Source organism: Vicugna pacos, unplaced genomic scaffold, assembly GCF_048564905.1.
Source record: "Vicugna pacos unplaced genomic scaffold, VicPac4 scaffold_116, whole genome shotgun sequence".
NCBI lineage: Eukaryota > Metazoa > Chordata > Mammalia > Artiodactyla > Camelidae > Vicugna > Vicugna pacos.
Window position 1 is genome coordinate 666593 of NW_027328796.1, and position 15556 is coordinate 682148.

At 38.8% G+C, this 15556-nt stretch overlaps 1 long non-coding RNA gene across 1 annotated transcript in view; it reads right to left on the reverse strand.

The window, feature by feature from the left end:
• The window catches only part of LOC140694987 (uncharacterized), a 36994-nt gene extending 22679 nt beyond the window's left edge, over positions 1-14315 (reverse strand). The window contains exons 1-3 of the long non-coding RNA XR_012070645.1: positions 14070-14315; positions 11419-11533; positions 6390-6474 (exon numbers count right to left, since the gene is read on the reverse strand). This is a non-coding gene — a long non-coding RNA (uncharacterized lncRNA). The remainder of the gene's footprint in view (positions 1-6389; positions 6475-11418; positions 11534-14069) is intronic.
• Positions 14316-15556: the final 1241 nt, after the last annotated feature.

Below are 15556 nucleotides of genomic sequence, written 5' to 3' on the forward strand. Positions count from 1 at the left end.
ATACCACTTCATACCAACTAGGATGACAAATATATATGATATATGATATATAAATATGAATTTATAAACCCAGTTATAAAAAGTGTAGTTGAGGATGTGGAGAAACTGGACTCCTCATACATTATTTCTGGAAATATACAATGCTTCAGTCACTTTAAAAGCTATATTAGCAATTCCTCAAAAATTTAAAAGTAGAATACATCCCAGCAATTCCATTTTTTGATATATCCTGAAGAGAAGTGAAAATGTGTTCACACAAAAACTTGTCCATGAGCATTTACAGCAGAATTATTCATCATCAACTGATGGATGGATAAGCAATGTGGTGTATTTATAACTATGGCATATTATATGAATACAAAAAGGAATTTGGGTATTGATATATGCTACACGATGGATGAGCCTTGACAACGTCACACTAAATGAAAGACGATAATCAAAAAAGGCAGCATACTGTATGGTTCTACTTATATGAAATGCCTACAACTGGCAAACCCATAGAGGCAGAAAGTAGAGTGGTGGCTGTTGAGGGCTAAGGGAAAGGAAGGTTAGGGACTGACTTACTAAAGGGTACTGGTTCCTTTTGGGGGTGATGGCTACACAACCCTGAAATGTACATAAAACCCTAATGCACACTTTCAAAGGCTGCATTTTATGGTATGTGAATTATATCTCCATAAACCTGTTATTCTTGAAGCTGAGCCCACCTATGGAGCAACTGACACAGCACTGACTGTGGCATCCGGACGGGGAGTGACCCACCCGCCCACCGCGAAGGAGAGAAGCACCTGACCCAGTGTTGGAGGGGTGCAATCTTCTTGCCAATGGACACTGTGAGCAGCACAGACGAGGGGGCCAACAGAGCAAGCTGAGTTCATGAAACAGGGCGAAGACACAAAGACCTCTCAATAAAACCATTAAGAGCGTTCAGTCTCTAGGAGAACACATCTTTGTTTTTAAAATCTTTTTATACCTGTTTTATTTTCTATTAGCTTTTTAATCTTTACTTTTTAAACAGTTCTATATGTTTACAATTTTCATTTCATTTTTAATTCTCTTGGATTTGATCTGTTATTGATTATTCACAGGTTTTAAATATTGTGTTTTGATTTTTTTCTTCTTTTTATTAAGGTTTTAAAAAGACATCTCAACTCGATTCCTATTCTTCTTCAACTTGCTCTTCTATTATTGATTATGCACTGTTTTCAAACCTTCTTTTCCTCCATTCTTTTAAAATTCTATTTCTCTCTCTTGTTTTTAAGTTTTATTCCAGCATAGGCCTTAGATAGATAAAGAAATAAACCCCTTTAAGGGCCACAATAGATAACTGATACTCCTTAAGCCACAGTGCCAGAGAGATATGAGCAGTTGAAGAAGCAGAGGAAGTATTCCCAATTAAAAGAGAAAGAGAAATCCCCTGAAAGAACGATCAATGAAATAGATATTAATGGCCTATTAGATCAAGATTTCTAAAAAGAAGTGATCGAATTACTGAAGGAATTAAAAGAGATAGTGTTTAGAGACATAAAATATGTCAAAAACAAAATAGTAGCTATAAAGAAGAGCCAAGTAGAATTGGTAAATTCATTGGCTGAAATGAGATCTGACCTAAAGGCAGTACAACGCATGCTAGATAATGCAGAGGAACGAATAAGTGACCTAGAAGACAGGACAACAGAAAGCACACAATCAGAACAGTTGAGAGAAAAAAATAAAACACAATGAAAACAATATAAGGAACCTATGGGATAATATAAAGCATGCCAATCTATGCATCATAAGAGTTCCAGAAGGGGAAGAAAGAACAAAGGGGATGGAGAAGGTATTTAAAGAAATCATAACTGAAAAATTCCCAAACATAAAGAAAGAATCAGACACCCAAGTACAGGAGGCTCAGAGGTTCCCAAACAGGAAGAGCCTAAAGAGACTCACACCAAGACAACAAAATCAAGATGGCCAGACTGAAGGATAAAGAAATGATCCTAAAGGCAGCAAGAGAAAAACAAAGAGTGAGTTACAAGAGATGGCTCTCAGCTGATTTCTCTACAGAAACACTACAGGCCAGAAGGGAGTGGAAATATGTATTCAAAGTCCTGAATGAAAAAACAGATGCAGCCTAGGATACTTTCTGCAGCAAGGCTATCCTTTAGAACAGAGGGAGAGGTAATGAATTTCACAGAGAAGAAAAACTAAAAGACTTTAGCAACACTAAACCCATGCTAAAAGAAATATTGTAAGGTACACTCTAAATAAAAAAGAAACAGGATGATACAGAAATGAGAGCTTATAACTGGAAAGATGATACTACCATGAATTACAAATAGAATAAACATGAAATTGTAAAAGAAGACATCTAAATCATTGAGTGGGAGAGGGAAGCAAGAAAATATAGAGTATCTTTTTTTTCTTCTTTTTTCTTAAATTTTTTGTTCTCGGTAGGATGGGTTTGAGATTACATTACTATCTGTTTAGTACACACAGTCACAGTAATTGGTTAACAGACTTACAAAAAAGTGTAACCACAAGCCAAAAACTTACAAGTGAGTAACAAAAACTAAATACAATCCAAGATAACACAAAGGAAAATTACCATACCACAAAAGGAAGAAGAAAGGAACAAAGAAGAAATATGAAATCAACTGCAAATATAAGTTCAAATAGCAATAAACACTCATTTATCATTAATTACTCTAAATGATAATGGACTAAATGCTCCAGTCAAAAGACAGAGTGGCAGACTGGATAATAAAGCAAGAAACTTCAATAAACTGCATACAAGAGACACACTTTAGGGAGAAGGACACATATAGATTGAGAGTGAATGGACGGAAAAGGATATTCCATGCAAATGGAAACTCCAAAAAAGCAGGTGTAGCAGTTCTGATTTCAGACAAAATAGACTTTAAAACAAGGGCCATAAAGAAAGATAAATAAAGGCATTTTATAATGATTAAAGGAGCAAAACAAGATGAGGATATTATAATCATTAATATATATGCATCCAACATGAGCACCTAAGTACATAAAACAACTACTAACAGAGATAAATGGGGAAATTGATGGGAATACAATCATTGTCAGAAGTTTTAACACCACTTTAACATCACTAGACAGATCTTCCACACAAAAAATAAATAAGGCAACAGAGAAATGAAATGATACATTAGAAAAATTAGATTTAGTGGATATTTTCAGAGCATTACAACCCCCCAAATTAGGATATACATTCTTTTCAAGTGTGCGTGGAACATTTTCTAGGATTCATCATGTACTTGGTCACAAAAGAAGCCTCAAAAATTTTAAGAAGATAGAAATTATCTCAAGCATCTTTACTGACCACAATGCCATTGAAACTAGAAAACAACTTCAGAGAAACAAAGCATAAAAAAAAGGAAAGCATAGAGATTAAACAACATGGTATTAAAAAAAAATGGGTCAATGATGAAATCAAAGTTGAAATTAAGGAATACCTTGAGACAAATGAAAATGAAAACAACCACAAAAAACTTATGGGACAAAGCAAAAGCAGTGCTAAGAGGAAAGTTTAGAGTGATACAGGCCTTCCTCAAAAAAGAAGAACAATATCATAAAAAAAATCTAACCCACCAGTTAAAAGAACTAGAAACTGAAGAGTAAAAACACCCAAAAGTCAGCAGAAGGAAGGAAATAATTAAGATCTGGGAGGAAATAAATAAAATAGAGATTAAAAGTAATAGAGAAAATAATCAATCAAACCAAAAGCAATTTTTTGAAAGAGTAAATAAAATCGAGAACCTCTGGCCAAACTCACAAAGAAGAAAAAAGAGAGAGCACAAATTTGCAAAATAAGAAAGGAAAATGGAGAAATTACAACAAATAACATAGAAATATAGAATATCATATGAGAATATCATGAAAAACTACATAAAAAAAGGGATAACCTAGAGGAGATGGACAAGTTTCTGGAAACATACAGTCCACTAAAACTGAATCAAGAAGAAACTGACCACTTGAACAAACCGATCACTAGGAATGAAATCGAATTAACAATAAAAAAAGAATCCCTACAAATAAAATCCAGAACTGGACAGCTTCACCAGGGAATTCTGCCACACATACAAAGAAGTACTCCTACCAGTCCTTCTCAAACTCTTCCAGAAGACTGAAAAGAAGGAATATTCCCAAACTCATTCTATGAAGCCACAATCACCCTGATACCAAAACCAGGCAAAGACACCACCAATAAAGGGAATTACAGACCAATATCACTGATGAACACAGATGCAAAAAAGTCCTTACCAAAATACTAGCAAATAGAATTCCACAGCACATAAAAAAGATTATACAACATGCTCAAATGGGGTTCATCTCAGGGACACAAAGGTGGTTTAACATATACAAATCAATCAATGTAATACTTCACATCAACAAGAGAAAGGACTAAAACCACATGATCATCTCAATAGATGCATAAAAGCTTTTGATAAAATTCAACACCCATTTATGATAAAAATTCTCACCAAAGTGGGTATTGAGGGAACATAACTCAACATCATGAAAGCTATATATGACAAACCTACAGCCAGCATAGCACTAAATGGTGAAAACCTCAAAAGCTTCTCACTAAATTCTGGGACAAGACAAGGATGCCACTATCACCACTCCTATTCAACATAGGCTTGGAAGTCCTGACCATAGCAATCAGGCAAGTAAGAGAAGTAAAAGGGGTCTAAATTGGAAAAGAAGAGGTAAAAGTGTCACTACATGCAGATGACACGACACTATATATAGAAAACCCTAAAAGGTCCACACCAAAACTACTAGAGCTGATCGAAGAATTTAGCAAGGTAGCAGGTTACAAGATTAATGTTCAAAAATCAGTTGCATTTCTTTACACTAATGATGAATCAACAGAAAAAGGAAGTAAAGAAATAAAACACTTTAAAATAGCACCCAAAGTAATAAAATTTCTAGGAATAAATCTAACCACAGAGGTGAGAGAATTATACACAGAAAACTATAAACCATTGGTGAAGGTAATTGAAGAAGACTTTAAAAAATGGAAAGGTATCCCATGCTCTTGGATTCCAAGAATCAATATTGTTAAAATGGTCACACTGCCCAGGGCAATATACAGATTTAATGCAATCCCTGTAAAATTACTCAAGACATATTTCATAGAACTAGAACAAATCACAATAAAATTTATATGGAACCATCAAAGACATAGAAATTCCAGGGTATTACTGAAGAAAAAAAAGAAAGAGCCTGGAGGAATAACTCTCCCAGACTTCAGACAATACTATAGAGTTACAGTCATCAAGACAGCATGGTATTGGTACAAAAACATACATATAGACCAATGGAACAGAATAGAGAGCCCAGAAATGAACCCACAAACTTTTGGTCAACTAATCTTCGACAAAGGAGGGAAGAATATACAATGGAATAAAGACAGTCTCTTCAGCAAGATAAACATAAGACAAGATACAATAAACCTCCTAGAAGAAAATACAGGCAAAATATCTGACATACATCTCAGAAATGTTCCCTTAGGGCAGTCTACCCAAGCAATAGAAATAAAAGCAAGAATAAACAAATGGGACCTAAAGAAACTTACAAGCTTCTGCACAGCAAAGGACACCATATGTAAAAAAAAGACAACCTACAGAATGGGAGAAAATTTTTGCAAATGAAACTGACAAAGGCTTGATCTCCAGAATATATAAGCAGCTCAAATGACTTAATAAGAAACAACCAAATAACCTAAACCAAAAATGGGCAGAAGACCTAAACAAGCAATTCACCAAGGAAGACATACAAATGATCAATGGGCACATGAAAAAATGCTCAATGTCACTAATTATCAGAGAAATGCAAATCAAAACAACAATGAGGTATCACCTCAAACCAGTCATAATGGCCATCATTCAAAAATCCACAAATGACAAATGCTAGAGAGGCTGTGGAGAAAGGGGAACCTCCTACACTTCTGGTGGGAATGCAGTTTGGTGCAGCCACTGTGGAAAAGAGTATTGAGTTCCCTCAAATGTCTAGGAATAGACTTGCCATATGACCTATGAATCCTGCTCCTGGGCATGTATCCTGAAGGAACCCTACTTCAGGATGACACCTGCATCCCAATGTTCATAGCAGCACTATTTACAGTAGCCAAGACATGGATATAGCCTAAATGTCCATCAGCGGATGACTGGCTAAAGAAGTGGTATATTTATACAATGGAATACTACTCAGCCATATAAACTGACAATATAGGGCCATTTGCAGCAACATGGATGCTCCTGGAGAATGTCATTCTAAGTTAAGTAAGCACGGTAAGAAGGAATAAAGACAAGTTACCCACAGGTACAGTTATTTTGATTAAAATATCCACACAGAAAGCAAGTCACCCTCACTACTGCTGCCAGGAGGAGCATCTGAGTGTAATAGCCCAGCCAAGCAAAGTAGATTCCGAACTTCTCTCCTTAGAATTTCCTGCAGAAAGACAGAAGGAAGTTTCAGAAGACACAAATAATCACTCTGTAGCTTCATCCTCATGTTAATTTATTTTTTCTTTTTTGGGGGGCATAATTAGGTTTATTTATTTGTTTTTAAATGGAGGCATTGGGGATTGAACCCAGGACCTCATGCATGCTAGACATGCACTCTACCACTGAGCTATACCCTCCCTCCATCATATTAATTTCTGATTCTAAATCAAGGGGGCTTTAAGTTTAAACCTCCGACTCAATTCACTCTTAAAACATATCCGTTTTCATAGCAGCCCCCAAATTCTACCATGAAATAAGAAGTGTTTTATGTATCATAGAAGTACAGATCACTGGCTCACCTGCTGAAGAGAGATAAATGAGAACAGAGCAAAGGAGGGGATGAGGCCAACTCGAGAGCAGATGCAGGGGATCATCACCACTCACTGGACAGTCTGGCACATTCAACAAATCCCCCCAAAAATCATTCTTAACAGGCTTGACACAAGTGGACATCAACAAGTGGCTCAGTCATCTGCTCCTGCCTTATCTCGGGAAAGTCCCTGGAGCAAATGCATCATAAACCACAGATAATAAGGAAATGGCTGATAATGATAACAACTGCGAGTGCAATGTCTGTCTGACAAAATATTTATAAAACTCATTGACATTGAGGGAATGGGAGAGGGCAGGAGGGATGTGGCTGAGGAAGACATTGCCCTGTATTCTTTGTATCTAGCACGTCTGTTGTTCCTAGGTTTTAAAACCTTTTCTCAGTTAATCTGGAGTAGATGGAACAGGCCAGGGAGGCAAGATTAGAAGAAAGGAGGCAGGGCATGAAGTGGTGCCAGGCTGATCCTAAAAGGGAGACCGACACAGACAGGCAGACACAGAGGGTTTAGGGATGAGGTGGAACAATGAGACGGCAGCTCAGGTGTGTCTTGCTGTTGCTGATCCTTCCCTCAACTGGCTCACTGATGATTCGGCAGTGCTGGGTAAAACCTGTGGATTTCCTCAGCTCTGAGTTCTCTCTGAGGCTTCCGGCTCAGTCTGGAGCTAAGATGAGTTCCGTGGGCTTAGCCTAAGGGGGACTCAGCTCTGAGAATAGCCTGGAATCCTAGAAAACTTCACGCAGGAATCCCTTGGGCTGGACCAGTGCTCATAGAGCTGCTGTGAGACCAGCTCCATCGTCAGAGACATGGGCGTGGACCATTCCATGGGGAAAAGGGCTGAGACTGATGCCAAATCAGATAGGAGCGACAAAGTGTGTTCATTCTTATGTGACTGGGCTTTGTGGCCTGCCTCACTGGTGGCAGGCTTAGGATGGTGTCTGGCAGAGAAAACCCTGGCAATGGGTTTGAGATGTCTTGGACTTTCTTGTTAAGCTTTTTGTAATACATTCTTATCAACTATCCATCCTGAAAATGCCAAATTCAAAACTGAAAGAATGTTAGAAGTTGCCTGCTCTAACTGCCCAATGGTAAACACACCCTGCTACAGTTAGAGAGCTGGTCAGGCAGCCTCTGCCTGGATATTTACAGTGACGGGGAGTTCATTACTTCCAAAGGTTACAAGTCGGCAGGAAGGTCAGACAGAATTTTTGAACCTTAAACAGATGTCTGCCTCCTAGTCCTTGCTGAAATGCAAGGAATAATGAGGATCCCTTCAAATGTAGTTTTGCTGATTGTTATCTCTCTCTGCAAAAGCACCCCAATTCTTAACATAAATTTTTCAAAATTCAGCTTTGATTTCTTTTTATCAAACTAATGCCATACATTCAATAAAGAGTCAAACAGTTCTCGAACACCGATTGTAAAAAGGAGCAGTTCCCAACAACTGCCCCATTTCCTGGCCAGAAACAACCACGTTCAGCTCCTACTGCTGACTCTTGGAATACTTACTCCCTTTCTCTGACTAATATCCTTGTAACACAGCCTAATAACTTTTTCAGCTTTATGTATCACCTATTTAACTTTCTATTTTGGAAAATGAGGGTTCAGATCTCTTTCAAACCCCATCTCATCTACATACCCAAACCTTCTTTCTTCCAACCTTTTAATACAGTTACATTATAATTTTCATCAGCTCAGTATCCTTGCTTTACATTATTATTACTCTGTACAGACTATTCAAAGCTGTAGCAATTTGTGCTAGTCTTACCTTTTCTTCCCTACTTTGTTTTCCTGGAGTTAATAATTGTCTTGGTAGTTCATAGCTTAGATTTCTGTGCACTTAACAATTCAACCTCAGACCTTCTCTTAACGAACAACTTTCACAATACTTTCCAATACATTGTCTACAAATTTCATCTCCTTGAATAAATCTCTTCAGATCTCCTTCCACATGGATTAACGACATGCTAGTCTTGTCACAGAGCTCAAGGGGCCACTAGTGGGAAGTAACAAGGGAATACATGGACCAGGAGCAGGGAAAAGATCAACATAATTGCCTTAGCAATACATACTTAAAATAGTGGGAAAATTGTTTTCTTTACAAACACAAACACACACACAAACCCCAAAAGCCCATAAAGAATGATTAAAAAGCGGTCAAACCCATTGCCCTGCCTTCAAATTCTGTATAACACAAAACAAAAATAACAGAAGGAAGATATCAAATAAATATGAATCTCAACTGGGATTGGGTACACTCAGTGGCAGAGTGTGTGCTCAGCATGCATAAGGTCCTAGATTCAATCTTCAGTACCTCCATTAGAAAAAAAAATTAAAAAGAAAAAAAATTATCAATTTTAAATATTTACATATTAACAAATATCCTCCTTTAAAACTGTGTTCTAAAGGATAACCCGGGTTAAGGAGAAAGTGCCTCTTCGTGACTGATCCTGCTGATAATTGAGGGAGGAAATTAGAGTATGACCACATGAAATAAAATTCCTTATGAAATAATGATCCCGGGTGACAATCATTTTTGGCTGCTGTCATCACAAAAAAGAGAGTCAACTGTAATATTATGTACCTTATGACAGGAGTACAAAACTTCACATAAAAAATATTTTTGCACAAAGTTGAACCTCAATCAGACCAAGCTTTTAGGGGAGGATTAAATCACTTAGCTAAAGCCAATACATAGGATGGAGAAACAAGTCTAACACCATAGGGGAGAATGAAATCAGCCAAACAGGAAATAGAGAAACCCCTCAGCAATTTCAAGGAAAATGAGAAACAGGAAAATTATAGATTAGAACACACTTGAGAGATATGCTAGCTGCAATGTCTGAATCTTGTCTGGATCTTGATTTCAACCCCAAAACTACTTAAAAGTGTATTTTTGTGACAAGCAGGGAATTATTTTGTAACCCTAAAAAAAAGAATATTCCAATTTTATTTGAAAGAGACCTTGTCATTTCACTAATGAAAGGTTAAGCTATGTAGGATTGTCTTCAAAATGACCCCATAGTGGGGGAGGGGAGGAGATGGAGATGAAAGATGCAACAACAGTGACTCTGAGTTTATAATTCTGGAGCTGGGTGACTGATACAGGCAGGCTGGCTGTACTGTTCTCTCTATTTCTGTACATGTTTGAATCTTTCCATAAAATGTGAAACAACAAATAGACTTCAGTGTTTTAAAACCCTCACTTTGAAGGTTAAGAGGTTTGCCCAAGTAGATGGGCAACTGCATGGGGCACTGAGAAAAGAAAGAACAGACACCTGGCTCCAGACCGACCTGGGGCTACCTTGACCCTCCTCTTCTCCTAACCATCCACAGCCAGCCCATAACTGCATCCTGTCAGCCCCACTCCCCAAACGCATTCCTCATTGGCTCCCACCATCTCTCATCTGGCCCAATCCAAGAGCTTCCTACCTGGCCTCCCTGCTTCCTGAGTCCCTGCTATACATTCTCCACATTATCTTTGCAAAATGTGAATGAGAGAAAATTACTTTAGTGCTTAAGCTATCATGACTGCTTCTCACTGCGCTTAGAGTCTACACTCCTTTCCGTGCTCCTGATGCCCTTCTAAACCTCGCGTCTCATCACTCTCACCAGCGCTGGCTCCAGTATCTCCTCAAACCTGCTGAGCACATTTGTGCCTCAGGGCCAATAGACAAGCTGCCTCTATTCCATGGGTGACTTTTCCCAGATCTTCAAATTCCAGCCTCCTTTTCACCATCTCAGCTCACATGTAACCTACTCAAAGATAACTTTCTTAACTCACTTCCCCCCAAGACTCCCATCTCAACACTGTGTTATTTCTTCATTTCAATCTGACATTGTTTCCTTATTTGCCCGATTATTTTTGTTTTCTCGGTTGTCCTTGGCCTGTATCCCCCCAGCAGCCTTGCCCAAACAGCATAAGCTCCCGGGGAGCAGCCAGCGCTGGTGCTCTGAGAAGACACATGCTGAGCACGACATTACAATCACGTGGTGTAGTGAAACGGTGTCGAACAGCAGATACAGAAAAGCAGTGAGAATTTCTCTCTTATTTTATAATTTAAATGAAATATAACATTTACTCCTATTTAATGAAGAATTTGGTAGGTCTTTTTTCCCAGTTCCTAGGCAGCAACCGCTAAAGCTTCCAAATTTCCCAAGATAGGAGTGTCTATGCTATTCATGGTGGAACCTTGGATGGCTTGTGTTCATGAGATGACTCAGGATGGGGACTGGCCAGCCAGAGACACCAACCATGTGGTTAGAGGAGTGGGGCTTTAAGCTTTGTGACAAGTGAGTGGCCACCAGGAGAGGAAGGGGCTCAAAGTTTAGGGCTAAGGAAAGGTTTGACTTACAGTTAGGGTTTGGGTTAGCCATGTCGGTAGTGACCCAATAAATCATGGCTTTGTAATAAAGCCTGCAGTAAAAACTTGGGGCAACGAAGTTCAGAGCTCCTGTGAGCTTCCTGGTTGTTAACACTCTTGGAGGACTGTCACACTCAGATGCCATGAGGACAACCCTGAGCCCTTCCCACTGGAGTGCTCTCCACAACAGCTCACCTGATGAGACCTAAGGGCTGCTGCTTGTCTGTGCTTCGAGGAGGAGCCCATTCCCTGTACAGAAGGCCCTGATCGCTGGGGCAGCTGAAGTCCTCTGATGGAGGTTGAAGTGGCACTGGGAATCAGAAGCAAACAGGTGAGTGTCACTGTCACAAAATGTTCACATGTTCTGTTGATAAAATCTGGTGCTAATACTTCATGGTCATTTGTAAATAAGGGGCCCTCACTTGCCAGGAGGGATGGAGGTACCATATAATTTTTCATAATTCTCACCCAGGATTAATATTAACCCCTTGAGGGTCATTTGCAAACGTGGGTGGAAAGGAACGCTTAGATGTCACAGTCCTGGGACCACCTTGCAGATGCTTAATGTCCTACAACCGGGCCAGTCTTCCACAGCAAAAATCTAGGCCACCCAAGTGCCCAAACTGCTGCAGTGGAGGGACACCTGATGGTCCAGCCCCCTCTTTGGGCACCCAGAGGAACCTGGACTCTGGCAGGTTAGGGGCAGGGTCAATTCTAAAACCCAGGCATTTTTGTCCCCACAATTCAGTAGTTATTTGGTGACAGCAAATGGAATATAAACAACAAAGTAACTTGACATGATGTCATATATTTAGCTTACTCAAGAAACAAAGTTTAAATCCAGTCATTCTCCTTCCCACCTGACCTACTTTCCTTTCTCTTGTACTAGCACCAGATTATTACCCACCCAGCCTTAACATGGGTCCTGACTCCACTTACCTCCCTCCCAAACACCACATGAGATGATTCCTCAACCTGGATGTGGGACCAGCAATTACAAGAAGCTTTAGTGGAAAAGAACTGGTTATGCACAGATGCCAACTAAACACTGTAGAATCCTGGTGTCCCACATTAGTAATCATGACAGCTGTTTGCAAGTGTCCCCAAAGTTCATTTAAGACTCTCACTGCTAATTTTGCTGGGACATAAATATGAAACATGTGGACTGCTGGGCTGGACTGCTAAGCTGGGTCTCTAATCCAGGAAGCTCAGTGTCTGCTCCCTGCACCCAGCTCCCTGTTCTGTTCATGCATGTGCATCAAGAAGCTGTTTAATGTCCATTTTAATATCTTAAACAGTGCATTTCAATATTGTCTTCATCCACAAATACGTGTACCACACAGTAGTAATGATCAATCTTAGTATTTGCTTTCTTTGGTCTTAGAGAGTCAGATAAACAGATAGCAAAGATAACAAAGTCATAGAGGGCTATAATATAGTATTTCCTTTATTTCAATGACAAGATTTATTTAAAGAGCTTAGATATAACATCCTTGCATTTATGGCATCATTAAGCATCTGAAGCTGTTACATTATAAAAACTTCATTTCTAGCGAGATGTTATCAGTTAGAGAAGCGCTCGTAAATTTGAGGGGTTGCTGTCATCTCAGACGGAGTCCCTAAAAAATGTCAGCAATCTGCAGTATTGCCATCATGACAAGAACCCAGACAGATGAAATTTGGAAAGCCCTGTGGCTTTCTAGTGCACAGACATAAAATGTTATTTCAGAGGGAAAAGCCTGAATTACAGAAAGTGATAAATGAAATGGTCTAACATGCATTTCTCTTTCAAAGAACTAATACGTCTTTTGTCGATAATAACATCTGTCAGTAATTATGAAAAGAGCTGACAGATGCATAGTACTTAATATAAGCCAGGGCTGTTGTATCACTGACACAGATTCATTAATCCCCATAGCATCTCTACGAGGTTGGTACTACAATTATCCCCATTTTATTGGTGAGGAACTTGATAGACACAGAGGGTAAATGACATTTACAAGGTCGACAGCGAGAAACCAACACAGGTGTTCCAGCTTGAGTCTACGCTCTTGGCCACTTCTCTTTTTTTTTTTTTGGTGGTGGGGAGATAATAAGGTAATTCTGGTGGGGGAGGGGAGGTAATTAGGGTTATATGTCTATTTTAGAGGACGTGATGGGGGCTGAACCCAGGACCTTATGCTTGCTAAGCATGCGCCCCATCACTTGAGCTGTGCCCTCCCCTCTAGAGTCTATGCTCTTAGCTTCTAATCCTCACTGTCCCACATGGTAACTGTGGGGGAAGTACAGTTTGTTCATTCATTCGCTCGTTAAACTCAGCCTTCCCAGTGCCTGAGATTCAGCAGTGAACAAGACAACATGCTTCCTGCCTTAAATGAGCTTGTCGCCTCCTGATATATTATCTTCATTTTACCCAGGAAGAAACAAGGTCAAGAAGATTAGCCTTTTCCTGTTAACACCGGAGGATACATGAGGTGCTTTATTTCAATTCTGCCATTTGACTTACACCATGGGGAGGGAAAGCTGCCTTGCAAATCCTGGAGCTCACAAACCTGTTAATCCTGAATTTTTTTTAACACTGTCCCTTACTTGATACTTGATCTGAGAAAGGATGAAGTAAACCTAAAAATGTTCTAAGAGAGCTTGTGGTTTATACAAGGTAACTAACCAGCCACTGTTTACTATCCTAACAGGAATCTGTAGGCATATTTCTTTTCTTTCTCTTTTTTCCTTTTTATGGGCAGCTTTTAAAAACCAAATCAAACCAACCAAACCAAATCACTGATAATTCAACAGCAGGTTCTAAATCACCCCCAAGACAGCAGCTAAACTCGGTTTAGACTTACAATGCGGTTTCTGGTGGTTGGATTGGAGAATGTATCTCTATGCTGAATATAAAAGTCATTCACGGAGCTCTTCTCAAATAGGGCAAAGAAAAGCTCTTGTTCCGGTTGTTGATACTTTCATCCACTTGGAGGACTTTCATAAAACATCTCAAGTTATCAAAGGCTGAGGACCGGGTTTTCAGATCATTGGGCTTCAGAGGCAATATTATGTGCAGTATCTCAGCGTATGTACAGAACACCTCCCACAGTGGGTGTACTTTTGCAAATACAAGCTTGTCATCCAAAACCTACATTGGGAGAATGAAAACACAAACCGGGAAAGTATTTTCACATTTTTAGTACACAGATTTTTCTTACGTTGCTGGTAGTTAAAGCACTTGTGTAAACACACACATATGTCACACTGGTAAAAGTGAAGATATAATAAAAATAGATTTGCAATCCATCATACATTTTTGCCTTAAAGATAATTTCTTTGTTGAAATTACTGAAAAGTTATTTAAAATCCTTACAGTTCCTTCGTAAAATAACCAATGTTTTAGATGAAGAAAAGCAAACTTGTTAATTTTTAGTCCAAATTAGTAACTAAAAATAGAAACACCAAAATATTCTTTGCAGTGGTATTGTAATGACAATTTTTTAAATTTCTGAAACCTAGGACTATTTACATATCTGTTCAATATAGTGTTAAACAGCCATTAAAAGGGATTTAAAAGATTTATATTTATTGATATGGAATATATAATAAAAGGAGAAAGTAAAAAAATGTGAAATGATAATTTTCCTTTTTGGAAGGGAAAAATATCTTCATTTGAACAAAAAAAGTTTAGAAGGATTTTATGATTCTTTATGTATAATTAAGGTACAGATGATTTTTAATTCCATTGTTCTTTCATTTTCAATTTTGGGGGGAAACTTTTTATAATAAAAAAATCTTTAAAAATGTTCTTGCATAAATACATTAATAGATATATTTATGACTATATTCTCTGGCTATTAAAAAAGATCTCCTAACTGTAGATCTGAAACATACATTCCATAATGCAGATTCTGAGTGACTCGCCTCCCAGCCCACAGCGAAGGCACGGCTAGTGTGACATGTTTCAAATACCATTCCAAGGAACATGCAGGCTCCCAGCCAATGGCTGCAAGGGGACTGACACTGATCTGGTTGCTCCCAGCTGCAGACCATCACAGATGAGGTTAGATCCACAGGCTCATGTTTTCTCTGTCAAAAGAAATCAGAAAATGTTAGGCTTTTACTTTCACCAGGGAACAAGAAGTTGTTTTTTTATGCAAAAAAATAACAACAAACCAATTTGAACCTGATGAAAAGACATTTACTCAAAACAGCACAGTAGCAATGAAAGTGTTCTGGCAGACAGGGACTTGTTGGATTCCTGTGAGTGCTGGACTCCTCACATGGAATTTCCTTGGCACTCCAGAAGGCCTGTGGTTGTCCTCATGGGTTTGTGGCCATAAGTGGT